Below are 24,094 nucleotides of genomic sequence, written 5' to 3' on the forward strand. Positions count from 1 at the left end.
ACCACCCCAGCTTTCAAATCATGCTTGACACCATTAATATTCTATCTTCTGAATTCTTACTCTTTTTCTTTATGCACATTAACAATCTTTTTATTATTTTGTTGAAATTTCCATGAATGTTCAAGGAAATGGGATACAACAGTTTTTCTTTCTTTCTTTAATCCCCCTACCCCCCCAGCTTTCAAATCATGCTTGACACCATTAATATACTATCTTCTGCATTCTTACACTTTTTCTTAATGCACATTAACAATCTTTTTATTATTTTATTGAAATTTCCATGAATGTTCCAGGAAATGGGATACAACAGTTTTTCTTACTTTCTTTCTTCCCCCACACCCCCCAGCTTCCAAATCATGGTTGATAGCATTAATATTCTATCTTCTGCATTCTTAATCTTTTTCGTTATGCCGATTAACAATCTTTTCATGATTATAATGAAATTTCCATGAATGTTCCAGGAAATGGGATACAACAGTTTTTCTTACTTTCTTTCTTCCCCCACCCCCCCCAACTACCAAATCATGGTTGACAACATTAATATTCTATCTTCTGCATTCTTACTCTTTTTCTTTATGCAGATTAACAATCTTTTTATTATTTTATTGAAATTTCCATGAATGTTCAAGGAAATGGGATACAACAGTTTTTCTTTCTTCCTTTTGTCCCCCACCACCCCTAGCTTCCAAATCATGGTTGACACCATTAATATTCTATCGTCTACTTTCTTACACTTTTTCTCTATGCAGATTAACAATCTTTTTATTATTTTATTAAAATTTCCATGAATGTTCAAGGAAATGGGATACAACAGTTTTTCTTTCTTTCTTTTATCCCCCACCCCCCTAGCTTCCAAATCATGGTTGACAACATTAATATTCTATCTTCTGCATTCTTACTCTTTTTCTTTATGCAGATTAACTATCTTTTTACTATTTTATTAAAATTTCCATGAATGTTCAAGGAAATGGGATACAACAGTTTTACTTTCTTTCTTTTATCCCCCACCCCCCTAGCTTCCAAATCATGGTTGACAACATTAATATTCTATCTTCTGCATTCTTACTCTTTTTCTTTATGCAGATTAACAATCTTTTTATTATTTTGTTGAAATTTCCATGAATGTTCAAGGAAATGGGATACAACAGTTTTTCTTACTTTCTTTATTCCCCGACCCCCCCCAGCTTCCAAATCATGGTTGACAACATTAATATTCTATCTTCTGCATTCTTACTCTTTTTCGTTATGCAGATTAACTATCTTTTCATGATTTTATTTAAATTTCCATGAATGTTAAAGGAAATGGGATACAGCAGTTCTACTTTCTTTCTTTTATCCCCCAACCCCTAGCTTCCAAATCATGGTTGACAACATTAATATTCTATCTTCTGTATTCTTACTCTTTTTCTTTATTCAGATTAACAATCTTTTAATTATTTTATTGAAATTTCCATGAATGTTCATGGAAATGGGATACAGCAGTTCTTCTTTCTTTCTTGAATCCCCCACTACCCCAGCTTTCACATCATGCTTGACACCATTAATATTCTATCTTCTGCATTCTTACTCTATTTCTTTATTCAGATTAACAATCTTTTTATTATTTTATTGAAATTCCCATGAATGTTCAAGGAAATGGGATACAGCCGTTTTTCTTTCTTTCGTTTATCCCCCACCCCCCTAGCTTCCAAATCATGGTTGACAACATTAATATTCTATCTTCTGCATTCTTACTCTTTTTCTTTATTCAGATTAACAATCTTTTTATTATTTTGTTGAAATTTCCATGAATGTTCAAGGAAATGGGATACAACAGTTTTTTTCTTTCTTTCATCCCCCACCCCCCCATCTTCCAAATCATGGTTGACAACATTAATATTCTATCTTCTGCATTCTAACTCTTTTTCTTCATGCAGATTAACAATCTTTTATTATTTTATTGAAAATTCCATGAATGTTCAGGGTAATGGGATACAACAGTTTTTCTTTCTTTCTTTTATCCCCCACCACCCCCCAGCTTCCAAATCATGGTTGGCAACATTAATATTGAATCTTCTGCATTCTTACACTTTTTCTTTATGCAGATTAACAATCTTTTTATTATTTTATTGAAATTTCCATGAATGTTCAAGGAAATGGGATACAACAGTTTTTCTTTCTTTCTTTTATCCCCCACCACCCCCAGCTTCCAAATCATGATTGACAACATTAATATAATATCTTCTGCATTCTTATTCTTTTCCTTTATGCAGATTAACAATCTTTTTATTATTTTGTTGTAATTTCCATGAATGTTGCAGGAAATGGGATACAACAGTTTTTCTTTCTTTTTTTAATCCCCCAACCCCCCCGCTTTCTCATCATGGTTGATAACATTAATATTCTATCTTCTGCATTCTTACTCTTTTTCGTTATGCAGATTAACAATCTTTTTATGATTTTATTGAAATTTCCATGAATGTTCCAGGAAATGGGATACAACAGTTTTTCTTTCTTTCTTTTATCCCCCACCCCCCCCAGCTTCCAAATCATGGTTGACAACATTAATATACTATCTTCTGCATTCATACTCTTTTTCTTTATGCAGATTCACAATCTTTTTATTATTTTATTGATATTACCATGAATGTTCAAGGAAATGGGATACAACACTTTTTCTTTCTTTCTTTCATCCCCCGACACCCCCATCTTCCAAATCATGCTTGACAACATTAATATTGTATCTTCTGCATTCTTACTCTTTTTCTTTATGCAGATTAACAATCTTTTTATTATTTTGTTGAAATTTCCATGAAAGTTCAAGGAAATGGGATACAACTGTTTTTCTTACTTTCTTTCTTCCCCCAACCCCCCCAGCTTCCAAATCATGGTTGACAACATTAATATTCTATCTTCTGCATTCTTACTCTTTTTCTTTATGCAGATTCACAATCGTTTTATTATTTTATTTAAATTTCCATGAATGTTCAAGGAAATGGGATACAACTGTTTTTCTTACTTTCTTTCTTCCCCCAACCCCCCCAGCTTCCAAATCATGGTGGACAACATTAATATTCTATCTTCTGCATTCTTACTCTTTTTCTTTATGCAGATTCACAATCTTTTTATTATTTTATTGATATTACCATGAATGTTCAAGGAAATGGGATACAACAGTTTTTCTTTCTTTCTTTAATCCCCCTACCCCCGCAGCTTTCAAATCATGCTTGACACAATTAATATTCTATCTTCTGCATTCTTACTCTTTTTCTTTATGCACATTAACAATCTTTTTATTATTTTATTGAAATATCCATGAATGTTCCAGGAAATGGGATACAACAGTTTTTCTTACTTTCTTTCTTCCCCCACACCCCCCAGCTTCCAAATCATGCTTGACAGCATTAATATTCTATCTTCTGCATTCTTAATCTTTTTCGTTATGCCGATTAACAATTTTTCATGATTATAATGAAATTTCCATGAATGTTCCAGGAAATGGGATACAACAGTTTTTCTTACTTTCTTTCTTCCCCCACCCCCCCAACTACCAAATCATGGTTGACAACATTAATATTCTATCTTCTGCATTCTTACTCTTTTTCTTTATGCAGATTAACAATCTTTTTATTATTTTGTTGAAATTTCCATGAATGTTCAAGGAAATGGGATACAACAGTTTTTCTTTCTTTCTTTATTCCCCCTACCACCCCAGCTTTCAAATCATGCTTGACACCATTAATATTCTATCTTCTGAATTCTTACTCTTTTTCTTTATGCACATTAACAATCTTTTTATTATTTTGTTGAAATTTCCATGAATGTTCAAGGAAATGGGATACAACAGTTTTTCTTTCTTTCTTTAATCCCCCTACACCCCCAGCTTTCAAATCATTCTTGACACCATTAATATTCTATCTTCTGCATTCTTACACTTTTTCTTAATGCACATTAACAATCTTTTTATTATTTTATTGAAATTTCCATGAATGTTCAAGGAAATGGGATACAACAGTTTTTCTTTGTTTCTTTAATCCCCCTACACCCCTACGTTCCAAATCATGGTTGACACCATTAATATTCTATCGTCTACTTTCTTACACTTTTTCTCTATGCAGATTAACAATCTTTTTATTATTTTATTAAAATTTCCATGATTGTTCAAGGAAATGGGATACAACAGTTTTTCTTTCTTTCTTTTATCCCCCACCCCCCCTAGATTCCAAATCATGGTTGACAACATTAATATTCTATCTTCTGCATTCTTACTCTTTTTCTTTATGCAGATTAACTATCTTTTTACTATTATATTGAAATTTCCATGAATGTTCAAGGAAATGGGATACAACAGTTTTTCTCTCTTTCTTTTATCCTCCACCCCCCCAGCTTCCAAATCATATTTGACAACATTAATATTCTATCTTCTGCATTCTTACTCTTTTTCTTTATGCAGATTAACAATCTTTTTATTATTTTGTTGAAATTTCCATGAATGTTCAAGGAAATGGGATACAACAGTTTTTCTTACTTTCTTTATTCCCCCACCCCCCCCAGCTTCCAAATCATGGTTGACAACATTAATATTCTATCTTCTGCATTCTTACTCTTTTTCGTTATGCAGATTAACAATCTTTTCATGATTTTATTTAAATTTCCATGAATGTTAAAGGAAATGGGATACAAAAGTTTTTCTTTCTTTCGTTTATCCCCCACCCCCCTAGCTTCCAAATCATGGTTGACAACATTAATATTCTATCTTCTGCATTCTTACTCTTTTTCTTTATTCAGATTAACAATCTTTTTATTATTTTATTGAAATTCCCATGAATGTTCAAGGAAATGGGATACAGCAGTTTTTCTTTCTTTCTTTAATCCCCCACCACCCCAGCTTTCAAATCATGCTTGACACCATTAATATTCTATCTTCTGCATTCTTACTCTTTTTCTTTATGCAGATTAACAATCTTTTTATTATTTTATTGAAATTTCCATGAATGTTCAAGGAAATGGGATACAACAGTTTTTTTCTTTCTTTCATCCACACCCCCCCCATCTTCCAAATCATGGTTGACAACATTAATATTGAATCTTCTGCATTCTTACACTTTTTCTTTATGCAGATTAACAATCTTTTTATTATTTTATTGAAATTTCCATGAATGTTCAAGGAAATGGGATACAACAGTTTTTCTTTCTTTCTTTTATCCCCCAGCACCCCCAGCTTCCAAATCATGCTTGACAACATTAATATACTATCTTCTGCATTCTTATTCTTTTCCTTTATGCAGATTAACAATCTTTTTATTATTTTGTTTAAATTTCCATGAATGTTGCAGGAAATGGGATACAACAGTTTTTCTTTCTTTTTTTAATCCCCCACCCCCCCCCCCCGCTTTCTCATCATGGTTGATAACATTAATATTCTATCTTCTGCATTCTCACTCTTTTTCGTTATGCCGATTAACAATTTTTCATGATTATAATGAAATTTCCATGAATGTTCCAGGAAATGGGATACAACAGTTTTTCTTACTTTCTTTCTTCCCCCACCCCCCCCAACTACCAAATCATGGTTGACAACATTAATATTCTATCTTCTGCATTCTTACTCTTTTTCTTTATGCAGATTAACAATCTTTTTATTATTTTGTTGAAATTTCCATGAATGTTCAAGGAAATGGGATACAACAGTTTTTCTTTCTTTCTTTAATCCCCCTACCACCCCAGCTTTCAAATCATGCTTGACACCATTAATATTCTATCTTCTGAATTCTTACTCTTTTTCTTTATGCACATTAACAATCTTTTTATTATTTTGTTGAAATTTCCATGAATGTTCAAGGAAATGGGATACAACAGTTTTTCTTTCTTTCTTTAATCCCCCTACCCCCCCAGCTTTCAAATCATGCTTGACACCATTAATATACTATCTTCTGCATTCTTACACTTTTTCTTAATGCACATTAACAATCTTTTTATTATTTTATTGAAATTTCCATGAATGTTCCAGGAAATGGGATACAACAGTTTTTCTTACTTTCTTTCTTCCCCCACACCCCCCAGCTTCCAAATCATGGTTGACAGCATTAATATTCTATCTTCTGCATTCTTAATCTTTTTCGTTATGCCGATTAACAATCTTTTCATGATTATAATGAAATTTCCATGAATGTTCCAGGAAATGGGATACAACAGTTTTTCTTACTTTCTTTCTTCCCCCACCCCCCCCAACTACCAAATCATGGTTGACAACATTAATATTCTATCTTCTGCATTCTTACTCTTTTTCTTTATGCAGATTAACAATCTTTTTATTATTTTATTGAAATTTCCATGAATGTTCAAGGAAATGGGATACAACAGTTTTTCTTTCTTCCTTTTGTCCCCCACCACCCCTAGCTTCCAAATCATGGTTGACACCATTAATATTCTATCGTCTACTTTCTTACACTTTTTCTCTATGCAGATTAACAATCTTTTTATTATTTTATTAAAATTTCCATGAAAGTTCAAGGAAATGGGATACAACAGTTTTTCTTTCTTTCTTTTATCCCCCACCCCCCTAGCTTCCAAATCATGGTTGACAACATTAATATTCTATCTTCTGCATTCTTACTCTTTTTCTTTATGCAGATTAACTATCTTTTTACTATTTTATTAAAATTTCCATGAATGTTCAAGGAAATGGGATACAACAGTTTTTCTTTCTTTCTTTTATCCCCCACCCCCCTAGCTTCCAAATCATGGTTGACAACATTAATATTCTATCTTCTGCATTCTTACTCTTTTTCTTTATGCAGATTAACAATCTTTTTATTATTTTGTTGAAATTTCCATGAATGTTCAAGGAAATGGGATACAACAGTTTTTCTTACTTTCTTTATTCCCCCACCCCACCCAGCTTCCAAATCATGGTTGACAACATTAATATTCTATCTTCTGCATTCTTACTCTTTTTCGTTATGCAGATTAACTATCTTTTCATGATTTTATTTAAATTTCCATGAACGTTAAAGGAAATGGGATACAGCAGTTCTACTTTCTTTCTTTTATCCCCCAACCCCTAGCTTCCAAATCATGGTTGACAACATTAATATTCTATCTTCTGTATTCTTACTCTTTTTCTTTATTCAGATTAACAATCTTTTAATTATTTTATTGAAATTTCCATGAATGTTCATGGAAATGGGATACAGCAGTTCTTCTTTCTTTCTTGAATCCCCCACTACCCCAGCTTTCACATCATGCTTGACACCATTAATATTCTATCTTCTGCATTCTTACTCTATTTCTTTATTCAGATTAACAATCTTTTTATTATTTTATTGAAATTCCCATGAATGTTCAAGGAAATGGGATACAGCAGTTTTTCTTTCTTTCTTTAATCCTCCACCACCCCAGCTTTCAAATCATGCTTGACACCATTAATATTATATCTTCTGCATTCTTACTCCTTTTCTTTATGCAGATTAACAATCTTTTTATTATTTTATTGAAATTTCCATGAATGTTCAAGGAAATGGGATACAACAGTTTTTTTCTTTCTTTCATCCCCCACCCCCCCATCTTCCAAATCATGGTTGACAACATTAATATTCTATCTTCTGCATTCTAACTCTTTTTCTTCATGCAGATTAACAATCTTTTATTATTTTATTGAAATTTCCATGAATGTTCAGGGTAATGGGATACAACAGTTTTTCTTTCTTTCTTTTATCCCCCACCACCCCCCAGCTTCCAAATCATGGTTGGCAACATTAATATTGAATCTTCTGCATTCTTACACTTTTTCTTTATGCAGATTAACAATCTTTTTATTATTTTATTGAAATTTCCATGAATGTTCAAGGAAATGGGATACAACAGTTTTTCTTTCTTTCTTTTATCCCCCACCACCCCCAGCTTCCAAATCATGATTTACAACATTAATATAATATCTTCTGCATTCTTATTCTTTTCCTTTATGCAGATTAACAATCTTTTTATTATTTTGTTGTAATTTCCATGAATGTTGCAGGAAATGGGATACAACAGTTTTTCTTTCTTTTTTTAATCCCCCAACCCCCCCGCTTTCTCATCATGGTTGATAACATTAATATTCTATCTTCTGCATTCTTACTCTTTTTCGTTATGCAGATTAACAATCTTTTTATGATTTTATTGAAATTTCCATGAATGTTCCAGGAAATGGGATACAACAGTTTTTCTTACTTTCTTTATTCCCCCACCCCCCCCAGCTTCCAAATCATGGTTGACAACATTAATATTCTATCTTCTGCATTCTTACTCTTTTTCGTTATGCAGATTAACAATCTTTTCATGATTTTATTTAAATTTCCATGAATGTTAAAGGAAATGGGATACAAAAGTTTTTCTTTCTTTCGTTTATCCCCCACCCCCCTAGCTTCCAAATCATGGTTGACAACATTAATATTCTATCTTCTGCATTCTTACTCTTTTTCTTTATTCAGATTAACAATCTTTTTATTATTTTATTGAAATTCCCATGAATGTTCAAGGAAATGGGATACAGCAGTTTTTCTTTCTTTCTTTAATCCCCCACCACCCCAGCTTTCAAATCATGCTTGACACCATTAATATTCTATCTTCTGCATTCTTACTCTTTTTCTTTATGCAGATTAACAATCTTTTTATTATTTTATTGAAATTTCCATGAATGTTCAAGGAAATGGGATACAACAGTTTTTTTCTTTCTTTCATCCACACCCCCCCCATCTTCCAAATCATGGTTGACAACATTAATATTGAATCTTCTGCATTCTTACACTTTTTCTTTATGCAGATTAACAATCTTTTTATTATTTTATTGAAATTTCCATGAATGTTCAAGGAAATGGGATACAACAGTTTTTCTTTCTTTCTTTTATCCCCCAGCACCCCCAGCTTCCAAATCATGCTTGACAACATTAATATACTATCTTCTGCATTCTTATTCTTTTCCTTTATGCAGATTAACAATCTTTTTATTATTTTGTTTAAATTTCCATGAATGTTGCAGGAAATGGGATACAACAGTTTTTCTTTCTTTTTTTAATCCCCCACCCCCCCCCCGCTTTCTCATCATGGTTGATAACATTAATATTCTATCTTCTGCATTCTCACTCTTTTTCGTTATGCAGATTAACAATCTTTTTATGATTTTATTGAAATTTCCATGAATGTTCCAGGAAATGGGATACAAGAGTTTTTCTTTCTTTCTTTTATCCCCCACCCCCCCCAGCTTCCAAATCATGGTTGACAACATTAATATTCTATCTTCTGCATTCTTACTCTTTTTCTTTATGCAGATTCACAATCTTTTCATTATTTTATTGATATTACCATGAATGTTCAAGGAAATGGGATACAACACTTTTTCTTTCTTTCTTTCATCCCCCGACACCCCCATCTTCCAAATCATGCTTGACAACATTAATATTGTATCTTCTGCATTCTTACTCTTTTTCTTTATGCACATTAACAATCTTTTTATTATTTTGTTGAAATTTCCATGAAAGTTCAAGGAAATGGGATACAACTGTTTTTCTTACTTTCTTTCTTCCCCCAATCCCCCCAGCTTCCAAATCATGGTTGACAACATTAATATTCTATCTTCTGCATTCTTACTCTTTTTCTTTATGCAGATTCACAATCGTTTTACTATTTTATTTAAATTTCCATGAATGTTAAAGGAAATGGGATACAACAGTTTTTCTTTCTTTCTTTTATCCCCCACGCCCCCCAGCTTACAAATCATGGTTGACTACATTAATGTTCTATCTTCTGCATTCTTACTCTTTTTCTTTATGCAGATTAACAATCTTTTTATTATTTTATTGAAATTTCCATGAATGCTCAAGGAAATGGGATACAACAGTTTTTCTTTCTCTCTTTTATCCCCCACCCCCCCCAGCTTCCAAATCATGGTTGACAACATTAATATTCTATCTTCTGCATTCTTACTCTTTTTCTTTATGCAGATTCACAATCTTTTTATTATTTTATTGATATTACCATGAATGTTCAAGGAAATGGGATACAACACTTTTTCTTTCTTTCTTTCTTCCCCCGACACCCCGATCTTCCAAATCATGCTTGACAACATTAATATTGTATCTTCTGCATTCTTACTCTTTTTCTTTATGCAGATTAACAATCTTTTTATTATTTTGTTGAAATTTCCATGAAAGTTCCAGGAAATGGGATACAACAGTTTTTCTTACTTTCTTAATTCCCCCACCCCCCCCAGCTTCCAAATCATGGTTGACAACATTAATATTCTATCTTCTGCATTCTTACTCTTTTTCGTTATGCAGATTAACAATCTTTTCATGATTTTATTTAAATTTCCATGAATGTTAAAGGAAATGGGATACAGCAGTTCTTCTTTCTTTCTTTTATCCCCCAACCCCTAGCTTCCAAATCATGGTTGACAACATTAATACACTATCTTCTGTATTCTTACTCTTTTTCTTTATTCAGATTAACAATCTTTTAATTATTTTATTGAAATTTCCATGAATGTTCATGGAAATGGGATACAGCAGTTCTTCTTTCTTTCTTTAATCCCCCACTACCCCAGTTTTCACATCATGCTTGACACCATTAATATTCTATCTTCTGCATTCTTACTCTATTTCTTTATTCAGATTAAAAATCTTTTTATTATTTTATTGAAATTTCCATGAATGTTCAAGGAAATGGGATACAACAGTTTTTTTCTTTCTTTCATCCCCCACCCCCCCATCTTCCAAATCATGGTTGACAACATTAATATTCTATCTTCTGCATTCTAACTCTTTTTCTTTATGCAGATTAACAATCTTTTATTATTTTATTGAAATTTCCATGAATGTTCAGGGTAATGGGATACAACAGTTTTTCTTTCTTTCTTTTATCCCCCACCAGCCCCCAGCTTCCAAATCATGGTTGACAACATTAATATTGAATCTTCTGCATTCTTACACTTTTTCTTTATGCAGATTAACAATCTTTTTATTATTTTATTGAAATTTCCATGAATGTTCAAGGAAATGAGATACAACAGTTTTTCTTACTTTCTTTTATCCCCCACCACCCCCAGCTTCCAAATCATGCTTGACAACATTAATATACTATCTTCTGCATTCTTACTCTTTTTCTTTATGCAGATTCACAATCTTTTTATTATTTTATTGATATTACCATGAATGTTCAAGGAAATGGGATACAACAGTTTTTCTTTCTTTCTTTAATCCCCCTACCCCCGCAGCTTTCAAATCATGCTTGACACCATTAATATTCTATCTTCTGCATTCTTACTCTTTTTCTTTATGCACATTAACAATCTTTTTATTATTTTATTGAAATATCCATGAATGTTCCAGGAAATGGGATACAACAGTTTTTCTTACTTTCTTTCTTCCCCCACACCCCCCAGCTTCCAAATCATGCTTGACAGCATTAATATTCTATCTTCTGCATTCTTAATCTTTTTCGTTATGCCGATTAACAATTTTTCATGATTATAATGAAATTTCCATGAATGTTCCAGGAAATGGGATGCAACAGTTTTTCTTACTTTCTTTCTTCCCCCACCCCCCCAACTACCAAATCATGGTTGACAACATTAATATTCTATCTTCTGCATTCTTACTCTTTTTCTTTATGCAGATTAACAATCTTTTTATTATTTTGTTGAAATTTCCATGAATGTTCAAGGAAATGGGATACAACAGTTTTTCTTTCTTTCTTTAATCCCCCTACCACCCCAGCTTTCAAATCATGCTTGACACCATTAATATTCTATCTTCTGAATTCTTACTCTTTTTCTTTATGCACATTAACAATCTTTTTATTATTTTGTTGAAATTTCCATGAATGTTCAAGGAAATGGGATACAAAAGTTTTTCTTTCTTTCTTTAATCCCCCTACACCCCCAGCTTTCAAATCATTCTTGACACCATTAATATTCTATCTTCTGCATTCTTACACTTTTTCTTAATGCACATTAACAATCTTTTTATTATTTTATTGAAATTTCCATGAATGTTCCAGGAAATGGGATACAACAGTTTTTCTTACTTTCTTTCTTCCCCCACACCCCCCAGCTTCCAAATCATGGTTGACAGCATTAATATTCTATCTTCTGCATTCTTAATCTTTTTCGTTATGCCGATTAACAATCTTTTCATGATTATAATGAAATTTCCATGAATGTTCCAGGAAATGGGATACAACAGTTTTTCTTACTTTCTTTCTTCCCCCACCCCCCCCAACTACCAAATCATGGTTGACAACATTAATATTCTATCTTCTGCATTCTTACTCTTTTTCTTTATGCAGATTAACAATCTTTTTATTATTTTATTGAAATTTCCATGAATGTTCAAGGAAATGGGATACAACAGTTTTTCTTTCTTCCTTTTGTCCCCCACCACCCCTAGCTTCCAAATCATGGTTGACACCATTAATATTCTATCGTCTACTTTCTTACACTTTTTCTCTATGCAGATTAACAATCTTTTTATTATTTTGTTGAAATTTCCATGATTGTTCAAGGAAATGGGATACAACAGTTTTTCTTTCTTTCTTTTATCCCCCACCCCCCCTAGCTTCCAAATCATGGTTGACAACATTAATATTCTATCTTCTGCATTCTTACTCTTTTTCTTTATGCAGATTAACTATCTTTTTACTATTATATTGAAATCTCCATGAATGTTCAAGGAAATGGGATACAACAGTTTTTCTCTCTTTCTTTTATCCTCCACCCCCCCAGCTTCCAAATCATATTTGACAACATTAATATTCTATCTTCTGCATTCTTACTCTTTTTCTTTATGCAGATTAACAATCTTTTTATTATTTTGTTGAAATTTCCATGAATGTTCAAGGAAATGGGATACAACAGTTTTTCTTACTTTCTTTATTCCCCCACCCCCCCCAGCTTCCAAATCATGGTTGACAACATTAATATTCTATCTTCTGCATTCTTACTCTTTTTCGTTATGCAGATTAACAATCTTTTCATGATTTTATTTAAATTTCCATGAATGTTAAAGGAAATGGGATACAAAAGTTTTTCTTTCTTTCGTTTATCCCCCACCCCCCTAGCTTCCAAATCATGGTTGACAACATTAATATTCTATCTTCTGCATTCTTACTCTTTTTCTTTATTCAGATTAACAATCTTTTTATTATTTTATTGAAATTCCCATGAATGTTCAAGGAAATGGGATACAGCAGTTTTTCTTTCTTTCTTTCATCCCCCACCCCCCCATCTTCCAAATCATGGTTGACAACATTAATATTGAATCTTCTGCATTCTTACACTTTTTCTTTATGCAGATTAACAATCTTTTTATTATTTTATTGAAATTTCCATGAATGTACAAGGAAATGGGATACAACAGTTTTTCTTTCTTTCTTTTATCCCCCAGCACCCCCAGCTTCCAAATCATGCTTGACAACATTAATATACTATCTTCTGCATTCTTATTCTTTTCCTTTATGCAGATTAACAATCTTTTTATTATTTTGTTTAAATTTCCATGAATGTTGCAGGAAATGGGATACAACAGTTTTTCTTTCTTTTTTTAATCCCCCACCCCCCCCGCTTTCTCATCATGGTTGATAACATTAATATTCTATCTTCTGCATTCTCACTCTTTTTCGTTATGCAGATTAACAATCTTTTTATGATTTTATTGAAATTTCCATGAATGTTCCAGGAAATGGGATACAACAGTTTTTCTTTCTTTCTTTTATCCCCCACACCCCCAGCTTCCAAATCATGGTTGACAACATTAATATTCTATCTTCTGCAATCTTACTCTTTTTCTTTATGCAGATTCACAATCTTTTTATTATTTTATTGATATTACCATGAATGTTCAAGGAAATGGGATACAACACTTTTTCTTTCTTTCTTTCATCCCCCGACACCCCCATCTTCCAAATCATGCTTGACAACATTAATATTGTATCTTCTGCATTCTTACACTTTTTCTTTATGCACATTAACAATCTTTTTATTATTTTGTTGAAATTTCCATGAAAGTTCAAGGAAATGGGATACAACTGTTTTTCTTACTTTCTTTCTTCCCCCAATCCCCCCAGCTTCCAAATCATGGTTGACAACATTAATATTCTATCTTCTGCATTCTTACTCTTTTTCTTTATGCAGATTCACAATCGTTTTATTATTTTATTTAAATTTCCATGAATGTTCAAGGAAATGGGATACAACAGTTTTTCTTTCTTTCTTTTATCCCCCACGCCCCCCAGCTTACAAATCATGGTTGACTACATTAATGTTCTATCTTCTGCATTCTTACTCTTTTTCTTTATGCAGATTAACAATCTTTTTATTATTTTATTGAAATTTCCATGAATGTTCAAGGAAATGGGATACAACAGTTTTTCTTTCTTTCTTTTATCCCCCACCCCCCCCAGCTTCCAAATCATGGTTGACAACATTAATATTCTATCTTCTGCATTCTTACTCTTTTTCTTTATGCAGATTCACAATCTTTTTATTATTTTATTGATATTACCATGAATGTTCAAGGAAATGGGATACAACACTTTTTCTTTCTTTCTTTCATCCCCCGACACCCCCATCTTCCAAATCATGCTTGACAACATTAATATTGTATCTTCTGCATTCTTACTCTTTTTCTTTATGCACATTAACAATCTTTTTATTATTTTGTTGAAATTTCCATGAAAGTTCAAGGAAATGGGATACAACTGTTTTTCTTACTTTCTTTCTTCCCCCAATCCCCCCAGCTTCCAAATCATGGTTGACAACATTAATATTCTATCTTCTGCATTCTTACTATTTTTCTTTATGCAGATTCACAATCGTTTTATTATTTTATTTAAATTTCCATGAATGTTCAAGGAAATGGGATACAACAGTTTTTCTTTCTTTCTTTTATCCCCCACGCCCCCCAGCTTACAAATCATGGTTGACTACATTAATGTTCTATCTTCTGCATTCTTACTCTTTTTCTTTATGCAGATTAACAATCTTTTTATTATTTTATTGAAATTTCCATGAATGTTCAAGGAAATGGGATACAACAGTTTTTCTTTCTTTCTTTTATCCCCAACCCCCCCCAGCTTCCAAATCATGGTTGACAACATTAATATTCTATCTTCTGCATTCTTACTCTTTTTCTTTATGCAGATTCACAATCTTTTTATTATTTTATTGATATTACCATGAATGTTCAAGGAAATGGGATACAACACTTTTTCTTTCTTTCTTTCATCCCCCGACACCCCGATCTTCCAAATCATGCTTGACAACATTAATATTGTATCTTCTGCATTCTTACTCTTTTTCTTTATGCAGATTAACAATCTTTTTATTATTTTGTTGAAATTTCCATGAAAGTTCCAGGAAATGGGATACAACAGTTTTTCTTACTTTCTTTATTCCCCCACCCCCCCCAGCTTCCAAATCATGGTTGACAACATTAATATTCTATCTTCTGCATTCTTACTCTTTTTCGTTATGCAGATTAACAATCTTTTCATGATTTTATTTAAATTTCCATGAATGTTAAAGGAAATGGGATACAGCAGTTCTTCTTTCTTTCTTTTATCCCCCAACCCCAAGCTTCCAAATCATGGTTGACAACATTAATACTCTATCTTCTGTATTCTTACTCTTTTTCTTTATTCAGATTAACAATCTTTTAATTATTTTATTGAAATTTCCATGAATGTTCATGGAAATGGGATACAGCAGTTCTTCTTTCTTTTTTTAATCCCCCACTACCCCAGCTTTCACATCATGCTTGACACCATTAATATTCTATCTTCTGCATTCTTACTCTATTTCTTTATTCAGATTAACAATCTTTTTATTATTTTGTTGAAATTTCCATGAATGTTCAAGGAAATGGGATACAACAGTTTTTTTCTTTCTTTCATCCCCCACCCCCCCATCTTCCAAATCATGGTTGACAACATTAATATTCTATCTTCTGCATTCTAACTCTTTTTCTTTATGCAGATTAACAATCTTTTATTATTTTATTGAAATTTCCATGAATGTTCAGGGTAATGGGATACAACAGTTTTTCTTTCTTTCTTTTATCCCCCACCAACCCCCAGCTTCCAAATCATGGTTGACAACATTATTATTGAATCTTCTGCATTCTTACACTTTTTCTTTATGCAGATTAACAATCTTTTTATTATTTTATTGAAATTTCCATGAATGTTCAAGGAAATGGGATACAACAGTTTTTCTTTCTTTCTTTTATCCCCCACCACCCCCAGCTTCCAAATCATGCTTGACAACATTAATATACTATCTTCTGCATTCTTATTCTTTTCCTTTATGCAGATTAACAATCTTTTTATTATTTTGTTGAAATTTCCATGAATGTTGCAGGAAATGGGATACAACAGTTTTTATTTCTTTTTTTAATCTCCCAACCCCCCCGCTTTCTCATCATGGTTGATAACATTAATATTCTATCTTCTGCATTCTTACTCTTTTTCGTTATGCAGATTAACAATCTTTTTATGATTTTATTGAAATTTCCATGAATGTTCCAGGAAATGGGACACAACAGTTTTTCTTTCTTTCTTTTATCCCCCACCCCCCCCTGCTTCCAAATCATGGTTGACAACATTAATATCCTATCTTCTGCATTCTTACTCTTTTTCTTTATGCAGATTCACAATCTTTTTATTATTTTATTGATATTACCATGAATGTTCAAGGAAATGGGATACAACACTTTTTCTTTCTTTCTTTCATCCCCCGACACCCCCATCTTCCAAATCATGCTTGACAACATTAATATTGTATCTTCTGCATTCTTACTCTTTTTCTTTATGCAGATTAACAATCTTTTTATTATTTTGTTGAAATTTCCATGAAAGTTCAAGGAAATGGGATACAACTGTTTTTCTTACTTTCTTTCTTCCCCCAACCCCCCCAGCTTCCAAATCATGGTTGACAACATTAATATTCTATCATCTGCATTCTTACTCTTTTTCTTTATGCAGATTCACAATCGTTTTATTATTTTATTTAAATTTCCATGAATGTTCAAGGAAATGGGATACAACAGTTTTTCTTTCTTTCTTTTATCCCCCACGCCCCCCAGCTTACAAATCATGGTTGACTACATTAATGTTCTATCTTCTGCATTCTTACTCTTTTTCTTTATGCAGATTAACAATCTTTTTATTATTTCATTGAAATTTCCATGAATGTTCAAGGAAATGGGATACAACAGTTTTTCTTTCTTTCTTTAATCCCCCTACCCCCCCAGCTTTCAAATCATGCTTGACACCATTAATATTCTATCTTCTGCATTCTTACTCTTTTTCTTTATGCACATTAACAATCTTTTTATTATTTTATTTAAATTTCCATGAATGTTCCAGGAAATGGGACACAACAGTTTTTCTTACATTCTTTCTTCCCCCACACCACCCAGCTTCCAAATCATGCTTGACAGCATTAATATTCTATCTTCTGCATTCTTAATCTTTTTCGTTATGCCGATTAACAATTTTTCATGATTATAATGAAATTTCCATGAATGTTCCAGGAAAAGGGATACAACAGTTTTTCTTACTTTCTTTCTTCCCCCACCCCCCCCAACTACCAAATCATGGTTGACAACATTAATATTCTATCTTCTGCATTCTTACTCTTTTTCTTTATGCAGATTAACAATCTTTTTATTATTTTGTTGAAATTTCCATGAATGTTCAAGTAAATGGGATACAACAGTTTTTCTTTCTTTCTTTAATCCCCCTACCACCCCAGCTTTCAAATCATGCTTGACAAAATTAATATTCTATCTTCTGAATTCTTACACTTTTTCTTTATGCACATTAACAATCTTTTTATTATTTTGTTGAAATTTCCATGAATGTTCAAGGAAATGGGATACAACAGTTTTTCTTTCTATCTTTAATCCTCCTACCCCCCCAGCTTTCAAATCATGCTTGACACCATTAATATTCTATCTTCTGCATTCTTACACTTTTTCTTAATGCACATTAACAATCTTTTCATGATTATAATGAAATTTCCATGAATGTTCCAGGAAATGGGATACAACAGTTTTTCTTACTTTCTTTCTTCCCCCACCCCCCCCAACTACCAAATAATGGTTGACAACATTAATATTCTATCTTCTGCATTCTTACTCTTTTTCTTTATGCAGAATAACAATCTTTTTATTATTTTGTTGAAATTTCCATGAATGTTCAAGGAAATGGGATACAACAGTTTTTCTTACTTTCTTTATTCCCCCACCCCCCCCCCCAGCTTCCAAATCATGGTTGACAACATTAATATTCTATCTTCTGCATTCTTACTCTTTTTCGTTATGCAGATTAACAATCTTTTCATGATTTTATTTAAATTTCCATGAATGTTAAAGGAAATGGGATACAAAAGTTTTTCTTTCTTTCGTTTATCCCCCACCCCCCTAGCTTCCAAATCATGGTTGACAACATTAATATTCTATCTTCTGCATTCTTACTCTTTTTCTTTATTCAGATTAACAATCTTTTTATTATTTTATTGAAATTCCCATGAATGTTCAAGGAAATGGGATACAGCAGTTTTTCTTTCTTTCTTTAATCCCCCACCACCCCAGCTTTCAAATCATGCTTGACACCATTAATATTCTATCTTCTTCATTCTTACTCTTTTTCTTTATGCAGATTAACAATCTTTTTATTATTTTATTGAAATTTCCATGAATGTTCAAGGAAATGGGATACAACAGTTTTTTTCTTTCTTTCATCCCCCACCCCCCCATCTTCCAAATCATGGTTGACAACATTAATATTGAATCTTCTGCATTCTTACACTTTTTCTTTATGCAGATTAACAATCTTTTTATTATTTTATTGAAATTTCCATGAATGTTCAAGGAAATGGGATACAACAGTTTTTCTTTCTTTCTTTTATCCCCCAGCACCCCGAGCTTCCAAATCATGCTTGACAACATTAATATACTATCTTCTGCATTCTTATTCTTTTCCTTTATGCAGATTAAAAATCTTTTTATTATTTTGTTGAAATTTCCATGAATGTTGCAGGAAATGGGATACAACAGTTTTTCTTTCTTTTTTTAATCCCCCACCCCCCCGCTTTCTCATCATGGTTGATAACATTAATATTCTATCTTCTGCATTCTTACTCTTTTTCGTTATGCAGATTAACAATCTTTTTATGATTTTATTGAAATTTCCATGAATGTTCCAGGAAATGGGATACAACAGTTTTTCTTACTTTCTTTCTTCCCCCACACCCCCCAGCTTCCAAATCATGCTTGACAGCATTAATATTCTATCTTCTGCATTCTTAATCTTTTTCGTTATGCCGATTAACAATTTTTCATGATTATAATGAAATTTCCATGAATGTTCCAGGAAATGGGATACAACAGTTTTTCTTACTTTCTTTCTTCCCCCACCCCCCCCAACTACCAAATCATGGTTGACAACATTAATATTCTATCTTCTGCATTCTTACTCTTTTTCTTTATGCAGATTAACAATCTTTTTATTATTTTGTTGAAATTTCCATGAATGTTCAAGGAAATGGGATACAACAGTTTTTCTTTCTTTCTTTAATCCCCCTACCACCCCAGCTTTCAAATCATGCTTGACACCATTAATATTCTATCTTCTGAATTCTTACTCTTTTTCTTTATGCACATTAACAATCTTTTTATTATTTTGTTGAAATTTCCATGAATGTTCAAGGAAATGGGATACAACAGTTTTTCTTTCTTTCTTTAATCCCCCTACCCCCCCAGCTGTCAAATCATGCTTGACACCATTAATATTCTATCTTCTGCATTCTTACACTTTTTCTTAATGCACATTAACAATCTTTTTATTATTTTATTGAAATTTCCATGAATGTTCCAGGAAATGGGATACAACAGTTTTTCTTACTTTCTTTCTTCCCCCACACCCCCCAGCTTCCAAATCATGGTTGACAGCATTAATATTCTATCTTCTGCATTCTTAATCTTTTTCGTTATGCCGATTAACAATCTTTTCATGATTATAATGAAATTTCCATGAATGTTCCAGGAAATGGGATACAACAGTTTTTCTTACTTTCTTTCTTCCCCCACCCCCCCCAACTACCAAATCATGGTTGACAACATTAATATTCTATCTTCTGCATTCTTACTCTTTTTCTTTATGCAGATTAACAATCTTTTTATTATTTTATTGAAATTTCCATGAATGTTCAAGGAAATGGGATACAACAGTTTTTCTTTCTTCCTTTTGTCCCCCACCACCCCTAGCTTCCAAATCATGGTTGACACCATTAATATTCTATCGTCTACTTTCTTACACTTTTTCTCTATGCAGATTAACAATCTTTTTATTATTTTATTAAAATTTCCATGAATGTTCAAGGAAATGGGATACAACAGTTTTTCTTTCTTTCTTTTATCCCCCACCCCCCTAGCTTCCAAATCATGGTTGACAACATTAATATTCTATCTTCTGCATTCTTACTCTTTTTCTTTATGCAGATTAACTATCTTTTTACTATTATATTGAAATTTCCATGAATGTTCAAGGAAATGGGATACAACAGTTTTTCTCTCTTTCTTTTATCCTCCACCCCCCAGCTTCCAAATCATATTTGACAACATTAATATTCTATCTTCTGCATTCTTACTCTTTTTCTTTATGCAGATTCACAATCGTTTTATTATTTTATTTAAATTTCCATGAATGTTCAAGGAAATGGGATACAACAGTTTTTCTTTCTTTCTTTTATCCCCCACGCCCCCCAGCTTACAAATCATGGTTGACTACATTAATGTTCTATCTTCTGCATTCTTACTCTTTTTCTTTATGCAGATTAACAATCTTTTTATTATTTTATTGAAATTTCCATGAATGTTCAAGGAAATGGGATACAACAGTTTTTCTTTCTTTCTTTTATCCCCAACCCCCCCCCAGCTTCCAAATCATGGTTGACAACATTAATATTCTATCTTCTGCATTCTTACTCTTTTTCTTTATGCAGATTCACAATCTTTTTATTATTTTATTGATATTACCATGAATGTTCAAGGAAATGGGATACAACACTTTTTCTTTCTTTCTTTCATCCCCCGACACCCCGATCTTCCAAATCATGCTTGACAACATTAATATTGTATCTTCTGCATTCTTACTCTTTTTCTTTATGCAGATTAACAATCTTTTTATTATTTTGTTGAAATTTCCATGAAAGTTCCAGGAAATGGGATACAACAGTTTTTCTTACTTTCTGTATTCCCCCACCCCCCCCCAGCTTCCAAATCATGGTTGACAACATTAATATTCTATCTTCTGCATTCTTACTCTTTTTCGTTATGCAGATTAACAATCTTTTCATGATTTTATTTAAATTTCCATGAATGTTAAAGGAAATGGGATACAGCAGTTCTTCTTTCTTTCTTTTATCCCCCAACCCCTAGCTTCCAAATCATGGTTGACAACATTAATACTCTATCTTCTGTATTCTTACTCTTTTTCTTTATTCAGATTAACAATCTTTTAATTATTTTATTGAAATTTCCATGAATGTTCATGGAAATGGGATACAGCAGTTCTTCTTTCTTTTTTTAATCCCCCACTACCCCAGCTTTCACATCATGCTTGACACCATTAATATTCTATCTTCTGCATTCTTACTCTATTTCTTTATTCAGATTAACAATCTTTTTATTATTTTGTTGAAATTTCCATGAATGTTCAAGGAAATGGGATACAACAGTTTTTTTCTTTCTTTCATCCCCCACCCCCCCATCTTCCAAATCATGGTTGACAACATTAATATTGAATCTTCTGCATTCTTACACTTTTTCTTTATGCAGATTAACAATCTTTTTATTATTTTATTGAAATTTCCATGAATGTTCAAGGAAATGGGATACAACAGTTTTTCTTTCTTTCTTTTATCCCCCAGCACCCCGAGCTTCCAAATCATGCTTGACAACATTAATATACTATCTTCTGCATTCTTATTCTTTTCCTTTATGCAGATTAAAAATCTTTTTATTATTTTGTTGAAATTTCCATGAATGTTGCAGGAAATGGGATACAACAGTTTTTCTTTCTTTTTTTAATCCCCCACCCCCCCCCGCTTTCTCATCATGGTTGATAACATTAATATTCTATCTTCTGCATTCTTACTCTTTTTCGTTATGCAGATTAACAATCTTTTTATGATTTTATTGAAATTTCCATGAATGTTCCAGGAAATGGGATACAACAGTTTTTCTTACTTTCTTTCTTCCCCCACACCCCCCAGCTTCCAAATCATGCTTGACAGCATTAATATTCTATCTTCTGCATTCTTAATCTTTTTCGTTATGCCGATTAACAATTTTTCATGATTATAATGAAATTTCCATGAATGTTCCAGGAAATGGGATACAACAGTTTTTCTTACTTTCTTTCTTCCCCCACCCCCCCCAACTACCAAATCATGGTTGACAACATTAATATTCTATCTTCTGCATTCTTACTCTTTTTCTTTATGCAGATTAACAATCTTTTTATTATTTTGTTGAAATTTCCATGAATGTTCAAGGAAATGGGATACAACAGTTTTTCTTTCTTTCTTTAATCCCCCTACCACCCCAGCTTTCAAATCATGCTTGACACCATTAATATTCTATCTTCTGAATTCTTACTCTTTTTCTTTATGCACATTAACAATCTTTTTATTATTTTGTTGAAATTTCCATGAATGTTCAAGGAAATGGGATACAACAGTTTTTCTTTCTTTCTTTAATCCCCCTACCCCCCCAGCTGTCAAATCATGCTTGACACCATTAATATTCTATCTTCTGCATTCTTACACTTTTTCTTAATGCACATTAACAATCTTTTTATTATTTTATTGAAATTTCCATGAATGTTCCAGGAAATGGGATACAACAGTTTTTCTTACTTTCTTTCTTCCCCCACACCCCCCAGCTTCCAAATCATGGTTGACAGCATTAATATTCTATCTTCTGCATTCTTAATCTTTTTCGTTATGCCGATTAACAATCTTTTCATGATTATAATGAAATTTCCATGAATGTTCCAGGAAATGGGATACAAAAGTTTTTCTTACTTTCTTTCTTCCCCCACCCCCCCCAACTACCAAATCATGGTTGACAACATTAATATTCTATCTTCTGCATTCTTACTCTTTTTCTTTATGCAGATTAACAATCTTTTTATTATTTTATTGAAATTTCCATGAATGTTCAAGGAAATGGGATACAACAGTTTTTCTTTCTTCCTTTTGTCCCCCACCACCCCTAGCTTCCAAATCATGGTTGACACCATTAATATTCTATCGTCTACTTTCTTACACTTTTTCTCTATGCAGATTAACAATCTTTTTATTATTTTATTAAAATTTCCATGAATGTTCAAGGAAATGGGATACAACAGTTTTTCTTTCTTTCTTTTATCCCCCACCCCCCTAGCTTCCAAATCATGGTTGACAACATTAATATTCTATCTTCTGCATTCTTACTCTTTTTCTTTATGCAGATTAACTATCTTTTTACTATTATATTGAAATTTCCACGAATGTTCAAGGAAATGGGATACAACAGTTTTTCTCTCTTTCTTTTATCCTCCACCCCCCAGCTTCCAAATCATATTTGACAACATTAATATTCTATCTTCTGCATTCTTACTCTTTTTCTTTATGCAGATTCACAATCGTTTTATTATTTTATTTAAATTTCCATGAATGTTCAAGGAAATGGGATACAACAGTTTTTCTTTCTTTCTTTTATCCCCCACGCCCCCCACCTTACAAATCATGGTTGACTACATTAATGTTCTATCTTCTGCATTCTTACTCTTTTTCTTTATGCAGATTAACAATCTTTTTATTATTTTATTGAAATTTCCATGAATGTTCAAGGAAATGGGATACAACAGTTTTTCTTTCTTTCTTTTATCCCCAACCCCCCCCAAGCTTCCAAATCATGGTTGACAACATTAATATTCTATCTTCTGCATTCTTACTCTTTTTCTTTATGCAGATTCACAATCTTTTTATTATTTTATTGATATTACCATGAATGTTCAAGGAAATGGGATA

The sequence above is a fragment of the Cynocephalus volans genome, chromosome 15 (genome assembly GCF_027409185.1).
Source record: "Cynocephalus volans isolate mCynVol1 chromosome 15, mCynVol1.pri, whole genome shotgun sequence".
Lineage (NCBI taxonomy): Eukaryota > Metazoa > Chordata > Mammalia > Dermoptera > Cynocephalidae > Cynocephalus > Cynocephalus volans.